A 14,097-nucleotide genomic window follows, 5' to 3' on the forward strand; every position below is an offset into this window, starting at 1 on the left:
AAAGTAGTGTTTCTCAACCAAGGGTGAGTTGATCTCCCAGGGAACATTTGGCAATGTCTGGAGACATTTTGATTGTCCGACCCTGGTGAAAGGATGGGGGCACTACTGTCATTCAGCAGATAGACAGCAGGAATGCTGTTAACCACATGCTCAGGGCAGATTTCCACCACAAAGAATTATCTGGCCAAAATGTCCATAGTTCTGAGATTGGGAAAGCCAATGTAAAGTAAGTAACTAAATTGGGGCGCCTGGGTGGCTTAGTCGGTGAAGTGCCCGACTTCAGCTCAGCTCATGATCTCACGGTAGGTGGGTCCAAGCCCTGTGTCAGGCTCTGTGCTGACAGCTTGGAGCCTGGAGCCTGTTTTGGATTCTGTGTCTCCCTCTCTCTTTTGCTCCTCCCCTGATAGCACTCCGTGTCTCTCTCTCAAAAATAAATAAACATTAAAAAAATTAAATAAAGTAACCTTAGATCAAGGCTTGGCACGCTATAGCCTACGGGCTGATGCTGGTCCTCTCCCTGTTTTTGTAAACAAAGGTTTTTAGAATTAGAACGCAGCCATGCGGATTCATTTACGTATCAGCTTTGATTGCTTTCGTGCTACAGTGGCACAGTTGAGTAGTTGTGCCAGAGGTTGCGTGACCAACGAAGCCTAAAATATGTACTATTTGTCCCTTTGCAAAAGAGCACAACAGCTTTTTGTAATACAACCATTTTAATTTTAATTTTTTCAAATAGATTTACACAATAATTATGTGATCACAAAAACAATAACACTCAATGAGGGCCCAGATGTAGGATCAGATCCTGGTTCTGCAGGGCCTGAACTGTATACAATTTTAGATGGCCTCTTCTAAAAAAAAAAGTGGTATAAATTATGTCTTTATTTACAACAAGATAATAAATCTCAACAAATTATTGCAGGGCTTTTCTTTTAATACGTATTTAATCGATTTTCCAGATTTGCTTGCATAAAAAAGCTTCCTGATTGTATTGCAGCTGATCCTGTCCCAAAACACTCTACATTTCAGTAGTCCCCAGCACCCACAGGGGCTAGTGCAACCCAAGGGGTCTTCCAGCCCCCAATTAGCTTCTCTGTATCTTTAACTCTGCACAAATATCCCCAGCATGATGTTTTTGTTCAATAATCAAGATCAATGAGCATCAGAAAATCTGGGCTTTAATTCCGGTTTTGCCATTCATTAACTATGTGACCTTGAGCAATTTAAGTATGACCTTGGGCAAGTGAATTCATCCCTCTGTGTCTCGGTTCCTTAAATGGTTATAATGTAAACTGTAGCTTTAAGTGACTACTCTCTATAAGCTTTGCTCAATTTTCTTTGATTTTAAAATTTTGGATGCTCTTGGAGTTGTCTTAGAAAGTTTTTATTATCTGTTATATTGCCATTTTCCCCCCTAGTTAAAAGAAAATTGGTGTCTTAAGACCAATATTCCTATTCAGTTCCAGCTCCATTCCAGTCCTAGACATTTAAATAGTTATGAATTGTCTGTCTATGAATCATTACTATTCCTTAGGGTTCCTCTCTTACAATTTGTTCAACCAAGCCTGCTCCATTGAAATGTGTTTTCTGCTTTGTTGCTTATTTTTCATGCTTAGAAATATTTTTGAAGCACTCCATATAAGAGGCACAAATAATTCAGCTATAAGAAGGTGGAGAAATTCCTTTTCTTTCTGAAAGTTTTTTTTTAAACATTCTAGTGACTATATATCTTGTCTTTCCCCCCCAAATTATCAGCAAATTATTAACTTTATTGTTTAGGTTTCAAATACGAATAATCTTCTCCACTGGCTTTCTTCACCCAAAATAGTTCTCTAGTGCACTTTAAATCAGAATCTAATTTTGGTTTGTGTGTTCAGCCCAAGAACTAAAGAATTACCACTTTGCGCTCACCAAGGATTTATACTGCCTGCAACGCTGCAGACATGGCACTTGTCAGAGTGGGGCAGGGGGAACATATGGCACTGATGGTGGATAGGAAGGTTGGGAAAGGTGGGGACAGGGATAATAGCCACCATTACCATCAACTTTCATGTTCATGATGTGTCCAGACTTTAGATTTCATTAAACAGGATGAACTTATCCCCTCCTATCCCTATGACTGTCCCCTCTTCCAAATTCATAACGTGAGGTTTTAGCCTCATCATAGATAAACATGACTGGTAAACTAAGTACCTTAGAAATAGTTGTTTATGTGGGTAAACTGAAGTGCAGATAATTTTAGTAACAGCTGATTATAAATGTCATTAAGCCTTAGAAACAAGATTCTAAAATTCCAGTTGAAACCTCTTTTTTAAAAAGTAATTTGTTTTCAAAATCAAAAACACAAGCAATAAGAAGTGTTGGTGAGGAGGGCACCTGGGTGGCTCAGTTGGTTGCGAGTCCGACTCTTGATTTCAGCTCAGGTCATGATCCCAGCATTGTGGGATTAAGCCCTGTGCTGGGCTCCACACTAAGCATGGAGCTTGCTTAAGATTCTCTCTCTCTCTTTCTCTGCCCCTCTCTCCTGCTCACACACTGTCTCTCTCACTCTAAAATAAATTTAAAAAACAAAGTGTTGGTGAGGATGCATAAAAAAGGGAACTTTGTGCACTGTTGGTAGGAATGCAAATTGATGCAGCCATTGTGGAAAACAGTTCCTCAAAAAATTAAAAATAGAAATACCATATGGCCCCGTTATTCCACTACTGGATATTTACCTGAACAAAATGAATACACTAATTTCAAAAGATATATTCACTCCTGTTTATTGAAACATTATTTATAATAGTCCAGATATAGAGTCGACCCAAGTGTATATCCATAAATGAATGGATAAAGAGATGATTCATATATATATCCATTTGTATCTATCTAATATTTATCTAATTATATATATACATATATGTGTATATCTCTCTCATATATATGTATATATGTAGAATATATATATATATATCCATATATATATGTAGAATAAGATCTTGCCATTTGCAACAACATGGATGAATCTAGAGGATATAATGCTGAGTGAAATATGTCAGTCAGAAAAATACAAATACCATTTTCAGTCATATGTGGAATTTAAGAAATAATACAAAGGAAAAAAGGGACAAACAAAAAAAACAGAAGTGTCTTAAATACAGAGAACAACCTGGTGTTTGCCAGAGGGGAGGTAGGTAGGGGGATAGGTGAAAAAATAAAGGGGATTAAGAGTACAATGATCATGATGAGCCCTGAATGATGTACAGAATTGTTGTATCATTATATTGTACACCTAAAACTAATATAATGCTGTAGGTTAATTGTGCTGGAATAAAAAATAATAACTTTTCACTGTAATCAAAGTAATAGAGCACATACAGTTGACCTTTGAACAAAGTGGGAATTAGCCAGCCCAACACCCCTTCAGTCAAAAGTCTTTGTTATTTCTTTTGCCTCCCACAAAACTTAACTACAAATAGCCTACTATTGACTGACAACCTTACTGATAATATATACAGTTGATTAACACCATTTTCTATGTTATCTGTGTTATATATTATATTCTTATATAAAGTAAGCTAGAGCAAAAAAAGGTTAAGAAAATCATAAGAGGAATATGTTTACAGTCCCATACTGTAAAAAATCCACATGTAAGTGGACCCACACAGTTTAAACCTGGGTGTTCAAGAGCCACCTGTACATACTTTGACACCTTGCCTGGGTCACCTGTACATACTTCGACACTTTGCTAGATGGAACTGACTTTCTTCTATCACCACACTCGATTGACAGCTTTGAATTCTAGGTTGAACATCATTCCCTTTTGAATGTTTAAGGTTGTGTTTTCTAGCTTTTGAATAGTTCGTTACTCTTTTTGATTAATGGTACTTGTTTTTAAACAATTTTTATTGTTCTGAAATCTTACACATCTATCATCAGTAACTTTTCATTATAATGTGAAAAAATTTCATTTGTTGTTTTCATGCATTGTGCTTGATACTTAGAAAACCGTGTAAATTTAGATAGTCATGTTCTTCAGGTCTAGAAAATGTTCCTGAATTATCCTTTGCATAAATTTCCTCCCATTCATTTTCTCCATTCTCTTTATGTAACCCCTATTAGTCAGATAATGAACATCCTGGGTTAATGGTTTGTTTTTTTTTTTTTCCTGTCATCCCTCTTACTGCTTTTTTTATTCTATTTTCTGAGAAATTTCTTCAACTTTATGTTTTAATTCTACCATGGCCTTCTCTCATTTTTTTAAAAAAATTTCTTTTTCAACGTTTTTATTTATTTTTGGGACAGAGAGAGACAGAGCATGAACGGGGGAGGGGCAGAGAGAGAGGGAGACACAGAATCGGAAACAGGCTCCAGGCTCTGAGCCATCAGCCCAGAGCCTGACGCGGGGCTCGAACTCACGGACCGCGAGATCGTGACCTGGCTGAAGTCGGACGCTTAACCGACTGCGCCACCCAGGCGCCCCTACCTTCTCTCATTTTTACAATCGGGTATTTTCTTTTCAAGAATTCTTACCTATGCTCTGATAGTTTGCTTTTTCCTTAGCATCCTGTTTTTGTTTCATGGCTTTAGGAGTAAACAAGTTTTTAACCAAGCCTATATATCCACCATGCTTCATATCATGGAGATGACAGTCCTGTATCCAGTCCCTGGCCATAGACAGGCATACCTCATTTTATTGCCCTTTGCTTTATTGTGCTTTGCAGATGCTGCTCTGTTTGTTTGTTTGTTTGTTTACAAATGAAAGGTTTGTGGCAACCCCGCATCCAGTAGGTCCATTGGCACAATTTTCCCAACAGCATTTTCTCACTTTGTGCCTCTGTGTCAGTTTGGTAACTCTTGCCACATTTCAAAATTTTTCATTATTATTATAGTTGTGGTAATCTTTGATCAGCTATTATGACACACTGAAAGCTCAGATGATGGCTTCCATTTTTTCTATGTACATCTGTTTTAGACATAATGCTGTTGCACACTTAACAGACTACAGTATAGTATGAACTTAACTATTATATGCACAGGGAAGTAAAAAATTCATTTGACTTGCTTTATTGCGATATTTGCCTTCTTATGGTGGTCTGGAACTGAACCTGCAATAACTCTGAGGTATGCCTGTACATTCAAGGGCAATGAGGTTGTACGAGATAAAGTCCCAGGAACAAAATACATTAAAAAATCAATTTATAGAGGCAGATCTGTCAGGATGACAAGAGAATTGAGATATGTAAGCTAGCGCAGTCTTTCCCAGTATCAAGATTCTTAGAAATGTTATCTTTCAGTTTGATAAGCATGGAATGTTTGAACAAATGAGTTGGATGGCATGAAATAATAATTTTATTTACTCATGAAAATATTAAAATATGTCGTTATTTTCTATTTCTGGACTTGTTCTAGCCATATTGACCTACTTTCCTGCTCTACTGTCATGCTTGAAAACAGCCACATTGGCAGAACAGAACCTAACTGGGCTTTAGAATGACCTGAGAAACTAATTAAAAAAAAAAAAAAAGCAAAAATATATATACGTGTGTGTGTGCATGCATGTGTGTGTGTGTGTGTGTGTGTGTGTGTGTGTATGTGTGTTGTGTGTTGTGTGTATCCATATCAAGGCCAAACCCAAGACCTGATCACATTCTTTAGGAATTGGTATACCAGCATCTGTTTCAAGCACATCCCTCTGATTCCATTTACATGATAACTGAAGATCCCTGAATTGAGTGCTCAGACTAGTCTCCATATAGTCCGAGAGTCAGGTATAAGATTTTGCCTCAAAGTCGGGTCCCCTGGGAGTCATTGTTTTTTTTTTCTTTCGGTCTCTGAACCTACTTAACTCTGAGCTACCAATCAGACTGACTTTATCATCAGATAGAGATGGATTTTCACCCCTTTCCTGCCGAAATACATGATCTTGGCTAAATTATTTAACCTCTGAGAACCTGAGAAATGTATAGGGAAGAATAAGCACCAATATGGCCCAAAATATGCCTATTATGTGGTAGAGTCTCAAAAAAATGTCTGGCTTCTTCCCTCTTTTGATAGCAGTTTGGATGAGTGCTTCCTGTTGAGGTAGGAGACTGTAAACCCACTGATAATTCATCTCCAGCTACTCGATCTGATAGCTTGTCCTCTGTAGATCTCTTGGACAAGTGAGTCTCATCCAGGGGGTGTGGATCTTCCCTAGATTCTGTCCCAGACAGCGGCACTTCCTTATCTGAGTGCCTTATCCTTTTCCTGACTTTGTGACTTCCTGACCCTGTTCATCTTGAGAGGCAGCCTCCGTAGAAAGAAAATAGCAAATCTCACCTCCTAACTGCATAACCTGGGAGGTTTCACAGAGACAATTCTGGACTTTAGAATATAAAAGTTTCTTTTTGAAAGGAGTTTTCTTTCTCTTAGTGCATTTTATTCCTGCTACTTGTCATCTATATAACATGGGTATTTTGAAAATATACATTATGAGATCATTGGCTTAATGTCTACCTGCTCTTCTGAACTCAGCCCCGTGTCCATTTTGCCCACCACCATACCCCCAGCACACCTTGTGCACTGCTCATCACCAAGTAGAATCTCAGAGTATACGTGTTTTGTGAATGAATGACCAAAAGAATAATACAGAGATAAAACCACCTGCCTTTTCTGCTTCATATGGTAATTATACTGATCTAATGAGATAAAGTACATGCAAATGATTTTTAGGTTATGTGTTAGACTACAAGTGTAAAATACCTTAATTTTGTTAACCTATACTTCTCTGCAGTGTGTTCACAAAAAGCATCAAGCCTACAGCAGTGCTACTCAAAGTGTGTTCCAAACTCCAGCAGCAACAGCAGCATCTGAGAATTTGTGCACTGGTAATAAAGTGCACATTTATAGACCCTAAGACCTATAAAATCAGAACCCCTAAAAGTACAGCTCAGGAATCTGTATTTTAACAAGCCTGTAGGAGGTGATTCAGATATGGGCTAAAGTTTAAGTGTTACCATCCTAGTAGTGTAAAATAATAATCCTTTATTTTTAAGATTTTTTCTTTTTTTTCTTTTTTTTAAATTAAGTTGCTTTAGTTATTTTGAGAGAGAGAGAGAGAGAGAGAGAGCAGAGGAGGGACAGAGAGAGAGGGAGAGAGAGAGAATCCCAAGCAGGCTCCACACTGTCAGTGCAGGGCCCATCACAGGGCTCAATCCCACAACCCTAGGATCGTGACCTGAGCCTAAATCAAGAGTCTGATGCTCAACTGACTGAGTCACCCAGGCGTCCCTGTACAGTAGTAATTCTTGAAAGACTTTTTAGAATTGCATAAAGTAAACTTAGGATTTATCTTTAAAACTATTCTTTTATTCACCTAAGGAATTTCTCTGGATCTCAGACTCTGATCATTTAGGTCTCAGAAAGGCCAAAACTTCAGAAAAACACTCAGTCTCAACATTACTGCCTTGTTTATTAACTTCATAGGTCATAATTTATAGTTGCTTCATTATTTTTGCTCTATTTATTTGGTTTTTCGTCTACCCCCGCCCCAGAGATAAATGTTCTACAAGAGAGGATACAGTTTGTCTTAACCAACAGCTGTATCTATCCCCAGTTTTCACACAGTGTTTTGGTGCATAATAGAGTTTAGTGAAAACTTCATTGAATGGATATCTTTAAGAATGTATTTATTGGCCAAGAGTGTGTGTTGAAGAAGTATAGCATTCATGTTAAGGGTCATGCTTTGGATCCTACTAAAATTTGTGCCTGCTTCCATTTTCCTGAGTATCAATACAGATTTGATGGATTCTAAAATTCTCCAAATTTTCCTTTTCCTTTTTCCTTTATAAAAGAAGTTGAGGGGCATCTGAGTGGCTTAGTCAATTGAGTGTCTGAATCTTGTTCTTGGCTCAGGTCATGATAACACAGCTTTGTGGGTTCAAGCCCTGCATTGGGCTCTGTGCTGACAGCCCTACTTAGGATTTTCTCTCTCCCTCTTTCTCTGCTCCTCTTCCACTTGCACTGTCTCTCTCTCAAAATAAATAAATAAACTTAAAAAAAAGAAGTTGAGACTTCATCCAGTAGAATGACACCCATGTCCATTTGCCAATGTCATTCAATCATTTTTGCAATAATTTGGAGGTTTCTCAATATAGTGTTTTCAATGAAGTTAATTCTTGGTTATCTGTGGGTAAATTATTTTTCACAAACTTTCCTTTAAGTTCTTGATAAAATTGTATGGGTTTACTGTGTACTTCCAAGAAGTATTCCAAGAAGAATTCAGTCCAAGAATTCATTCTAGTAGGGTGTCCTTTTAAGCAAATAATCACCTCTCCTAGAAAAAGAAATATGTGCATTATTAATAGAGCAAGTCTCCTCAGACTGGGATCGGAAGAGAGACTGCCTTTTGACATTTCCTTAGCTGGTAATTAGGGAAAATTCTGAGCATTTGGGGTAACCAGAAAAGACACTATGTTTCTCGTTTTTCTGATTTACTTCTTTTTCCAGTGCAAGATGATTATATAAAAAGAATTAGGCTCTAAATAGTCAATAAATCTACCCTCCACTTGGAGTAGTTTTTAAAAAATGTTCACCACTGTATTACAGATACACAGCTCTGTTCCATTATTCCGGCAAGTCAAGGGAAGACATTTAATATAAAACTATGTTTGGAATATTACCAAAACAAGGAGCTTTATCTTATATTTAAGAACTATCCAGTTAGGAGGACAAAAATAATTTTCTAAGAAACCTTAAAAAATTATCTTCCAAGGGAAGGAAATTGTCTTCCAGAGCCCTTCCTCTCCTACAACCAGAATGCCAACCAATGAACTGTTTTTCCAGCTGCAGAAACCACCTCTTTGTATTTAGCCTGCTTCCTTTCCCCTCTTTCTAGGCTACTGTCACCTAATCTTTGCAGGTCTGTTCTCCCCAAGATGGACCATGATGTGCTCAACACCTCCTTAGGCAGGCACGAGACATTTCAGAGTGAAGGTTTTAGCTGCTTTCATTTAAAAGAAAAAGCAACCTAGAATATCAAAAGTAACATAGAGGAGTTAGGGCATGACTTAGAACTCTTGGTCCCTGGTCTGTCATTCATCAAACTTAGCCCCCTTCTTTTTTTAACAGAGGATTTGAATATCTTCTTCCAACATGGTTCCAATTCCAGCCTAAGGAGGAAACCTGAAGGATTTACCTTAATGAATAAATCACATTTCTGACAACCTTTGACTGGATTTCATTTATCTTAATAGATCTCTGCCCCACATAGAGATGATCCCTTTCAGGGCATCTCTTGGCATGCTCTATGAAGTATATGTTATCCTAATTTTTATAAGAAATGAAACAGCAAGGATTTTAAAAGCTTAACTGTATTGACCAAAGGCATACAGCCAGTTATTTAAAGGAGGATGCGTTTGAACAAGAGGTGCCATATTGTAAAACTCCAGGGGAGAGGAATCACATCATAGTCTACATGAAAGGTACCCATGGAGTGGGGCAGTGGCAGCCTGCAGAGCTATGTATTGCGCATGATTGCACCTTGAGGCTTTACCATACCGTGCTGCTTCATGCTACCTTAAGGCAATGCACTTGAAAGTTTTGTACCATAGAGATGACCACGAATGAAAAGAAAAAAGAACGAACAACATTTACTTATGTATTTATTTATGTATAATTAATAGACTTTATTTTTTTTAGAGTAGTTTTAGGTTCACAGCAAAATTGAGTAGAAACTAGTACATGTCCCATTCCTTAACATTTGCACATCCTTTCCCATTATCCACACCTTCCACCAGAGTGGGACATTCAGTATAATTGATGGACTTACACAGATACATTATTATCATCCAAAGTTCATAGCCTATATGAAGGTTCACTCTTGGTGTTGTACATTCTAAGGGTTTGACAACTGTATATAATGATAGGTATCCACATGGAATATGATATCATGTGGAATAATTTCACTGTCCTAAAAGTCCCCTGTGTTCTGCCTATTCATCCTATCTTTGCCCTAATCCCTGGAAGCCACTGATCAAAACCATGGTTTTGCTTTTTCAATAATGTCATATAGTTGGAACGATATAGCATATAGCCTTTTCAAATTGTCTTCTTTTATTCAGCAATATACATTTAAGTTTCCTCTGTGTCTTTTGTGGATTGAAAGCTAAATTTTTTAAATAGTTTATTTATTTTTTTTTATTTGAGAGAGAGAGAGAGAGAGAGAGAGAGAGCATGAACAGGGGAGAGGGGCAGAGGGAGAGAGAAAGAATCTCAAACAAGCTTCACGTTCAATGGAGAGCCCAATCAGGGGGGATCAATCCCACGACCCTGGGATCATGACCTGAGCAAAAATCAAGAGTCAGATGCTCAACCACAGAGCCACCCAGGCACCCTGAAATCTAATTTTTTAACATGAAATAGTATTCAATTTTATGGATATATCACAGTTTACAGCAACGTTTTTTAAATTCTGAAGTGAAAAAGTTAGTGTTTCTTTAAAATAGAGGAAATAATTTTGCTAAAAATAAATTACTTTAAAAATTCTAACTACTTTCAATAGATCATTAAAGTTCTTTGTTTTCTGTCCTTTTCTGAAATTATGTAACAAAATGATATAGGTTTGTGCCCATATAACATTTTGTTTTTAAATTGTAGCAAAATGAAATAAACACTGGACTAGGAATTAGGAAACCTGGGATTATTAGTATTCCCTATTCAATCTGACACTTCATACAGATCCAATCAAGTCACCTATCAGAATCAATACTTGTTAACTTGTAAAATAAGGGGGTTAAAAATCTCTAGTATTCATAGTAGACTATGAATCTAGTCCACAAAACTATATTATATAATAAATAAATGTTCAATAAGTTTTATTTGATTTGCCTAGCAAATTTAGCCCATTGTGACTCTATCTTATCTTAAAATATTAAATTTATATCCAGGAATTAAAAACAGTATACTATTTATATAAAAATATACCATTATATGTACAGAAAATATACTATTTAATAGTATAGTATTTCTTCACTATCAAATGTTTTAAATCCATTAGATGAGCAAGTCTTTTTTAGCAGAGAAGTTTTAAAAAATACCAGCAATTTCTTTTTGCAAAAGGTTGTGTGGTTTCTTCAGAAAGTAAACATCACATGTCCAAATTTTTGAAATGCAATGCCTTGTCCTTCATTAATTCACCAAATATTTATTGAATGTGTACTACATGCCATGCCAGACAATATCATGGTGAACAAAAGAAACACACAGTTGCTGCCCTCCTGATGTGCACACACAGGTGCAGAGCCAGGCATTAAACACGGAGTTCTACAAATGGGCAAATAATTACTCTGTGTGATGAACATCATGGTCTCATCTGGATGTGATTTCTGAAATGTAGCAACCATCATATGATCACGAAAGGAATGAGCTCAGGCTAGGATTAAATACCAAGGTTACAGAACAGAAATATGAATATGTGTGTTAACAGGGAGGCTTCATTTTGACCAGGATAGTTGAATGAATGAGATATGGGTGGTAAGGAGGTGTTATATACTTCTAATTACAATTCAGAACTTTAGTTGGAATGTTCGAGGCTTCTTTTCCTGATTTAGGGACTTAAGAGTTATTCTATGAACTCTTCAAATTAATATACAAGAAGTTTGGAAGAAGCTTGGAAATAAGCTGTCTCAATTATGTCTTCACCCATTACTGGGCAAACATCTCTATATCCTAAAATTTCAAGCCAAACCAGTAAGTGTGAACAGGGCATTAGCAGCAATCTAGCTAACAGGTAGCATTCCCTGATGATCTGAGCTCAGCGGTTCACTGGCTCCACATGTGGCCCTCCTTGGATTATTTTCTCACAGTTGAAGCTCAAGTTTGGCAACTGGCCTGGGCGATGATAGCACAGGGTTAGACTGCATGGACGCACTTTGTCTTCACTCTCTATGTATTTATATTGATTGATTGATCCATATATCCACTTTGGGGATCCATCTAATCTACCACAAATCTGCTGTCTCTAGAGATGAATATTTAAAACTTTTGAGCAGCCATCTGGCTACATTATGTAGTAACTCATTACAGAGTACAAATAAAATACTAACAATTGAAACATGGGTATTGTTACTTGCAGGATACTGACCAGTCTTGTTAAAGAACTAAAATCATGTACTCTTGTTTATTTTTTCTTTTAAAAGGTGGCAGAAAGTGGGGCGCCTGGGTGGCTCAGTCGGTTGGGCATACGACTTCGGCTCAGGTCATGATCTCACAGTCAGTGAGTTCGGGTCCTGCGTCGGGCTCTGTGCTGACAGCTCAGAGCCTGGAGCCTGTTTTGGATTCTGTGTCTCCCTCTCTCTCTGATCCTCCCCTGTTCATGCTCTATCTCTCTCTGTCTCAAAAATAAATAAAAACATTTAAAAATTTTAAAAGATGGCAGAAAGTACTGTCAGTCCCACTGCTATTAAAAAGCAAGGCCATCACTAGAACACAACTCTGATTTTATTTGTAAACGAAATGAGCATCTGAGAACTTAGCAATCTCTTAAAGTTACATAACTACAAGAGCTATAACCCAAGTTACTGTCCCTTTGGTTGCACAGCATTACTGTATACCATGGTACAAGAGCATACATTTTGGAGCAAAACGAACCTGTGTTCAAACCCCATCCCCTGATCTAAGGCAAGTTACTTACACTCTTGTGGCTAAGTTTGCCCACTCCACATCTGCAGTATATCTTCCTCTTTCTTCCTTCCTACAAAATGCCATTTTGTTTAGTTTCTTGGGTGCAGATTTAGGAAAAGTTTTTTTTTTTTTTTTCTAAAAGGGAGAAACAGCTTTTCTTCTGCTAAGCATGGTTTCATCTGGATGTGATTTCTGAAATGTAGCAACCATCATATGATCAAAAAAGGAATGAGCCCAAGATAGAATTAAATACCAAGACTACAGAACAGAAATATGAAAAGAACCCACATTCTTGAACCATCTTTGAACCATTAAGTTAAGTAATACCAGAGTTGCCCTACCTCTGAATTAACTACTATGTAGCATAGTCTATTTGTTGCTGTTGTTTAAGGTATTTGGTGGAGGGGTGGGGAGTGAGGGGTTCTGTTTCTTCCTGTTGAAAGCATCCAGCTACATGATACAGAATACCACTCTAAATATAAATTCTGAATATCTATTTCCTTGATTTATTAAATGAAGATCATAATTGCCATTATCAATGAGTTGCTACAAGTTGATGAGATAATGTTTACAAATTATTTAACACGGTGTCTTGTACAAAGTAGAGTTCCATATGTGATAGCTACTATCTCCCTAGACCAGTGTTACTTTATTATATTACCCTGCCTTCTGGGCACCTGGGTTGCTCAGTGGGTTGAACATCCCACTCTTGATTTCGGCTCAGGTCACAATCCCAGGGTTGTGGGATCGAGCCCTGTGTCAGGCTCTACACTGAGTGTGAAGCATGCTTAAGATTCTCTCTCTACCTCTGTCCCTTTCCCCAGGACACACACCCTCTCTCTAAAAAAATATCTTTTTTTAATTTAAAAGTAAAGATAAAAAATAGAAGCATAACCTGATGTTAAATTGGAAATTACATTTGAGATACCAAGAAATGATAGATATCATATTTCAAGGTAAGATAATAGACCTAGGTGCAAAATCCCAAAGATTTTATGGATTTTTTTGTTGTTTTTAAAGCAGATCCACTTTTGAAACACTGGCCTACAATTACAGTAAAAAGCTTGAGGAAGCAATGTTCAGGAGTAAGTATTACCTTGGAGAAAGCTGTGATTCGAATTCTCCTGGCTACCTCAGACATAGAAACATTGCAGGTGGGAGAAACATTCCCCTATCACCTCAAGTCAAGACAGAAATTTCAAGGAAACTAGTCAGAACACTAAATATATGTGACCTGCAGGACATAACAGAATGGAGAGAGAGAGATACAGAATTTTAAGTTCTGAGAAATATAAAGGGTGAAATAAGAACCCGCTACCTGCTGCTGGTAGATGAGCTGAAGAGAAGCTATATCGGGTTTGAACTTCTTTGGGGCAAAGGGCACAGAAGTATTTCTAGTGAACTGGATATGGACTATCCATAAAAAAAAAAAAAAAAAAAAAAAAAAAAAAA

General features: G+C 37.3%; 1 long non-coding RNA gene across 1 annotated transcript; it reads right to left on the minus strand.

Annotated features, from left to right (window-relative positions):
- Positions 1-4,176: 4,176 nt before the first annotated feature.
- Positions 4,177-4,699, minus strand: LOC121035429 (uncharacterized). Its single transcript, XR_005792986.1, has 2 exons — positions 4,469-4,699; positions 4,177-4,228 (listed from the first exon to the last, which is right to left on the minus strand). It is a non-coding gene; the product is annotated as an uncharacterized LOC121035429 (long non-coding RNA).
- Between the last annotated feature and the right edge of the window lie 9,398 nt (positions 4,700-14,097).

Source organism: Herpailurus yagouaroundi, unplaced genomic scaffold, assembly GCF_014898765.1.
Source record: "Herpailurus yagouaroundi ecotype Mexico unplaced genomic scaffold, PumYag 28, whole genome shotgun sequence".
Taxonomy (NCBI): Eukaryota; Metazoa; Chordata; class Mammalia; order Carnivora; family Felidae; genus Herpailurus; species Herpailurus yagouaroundi.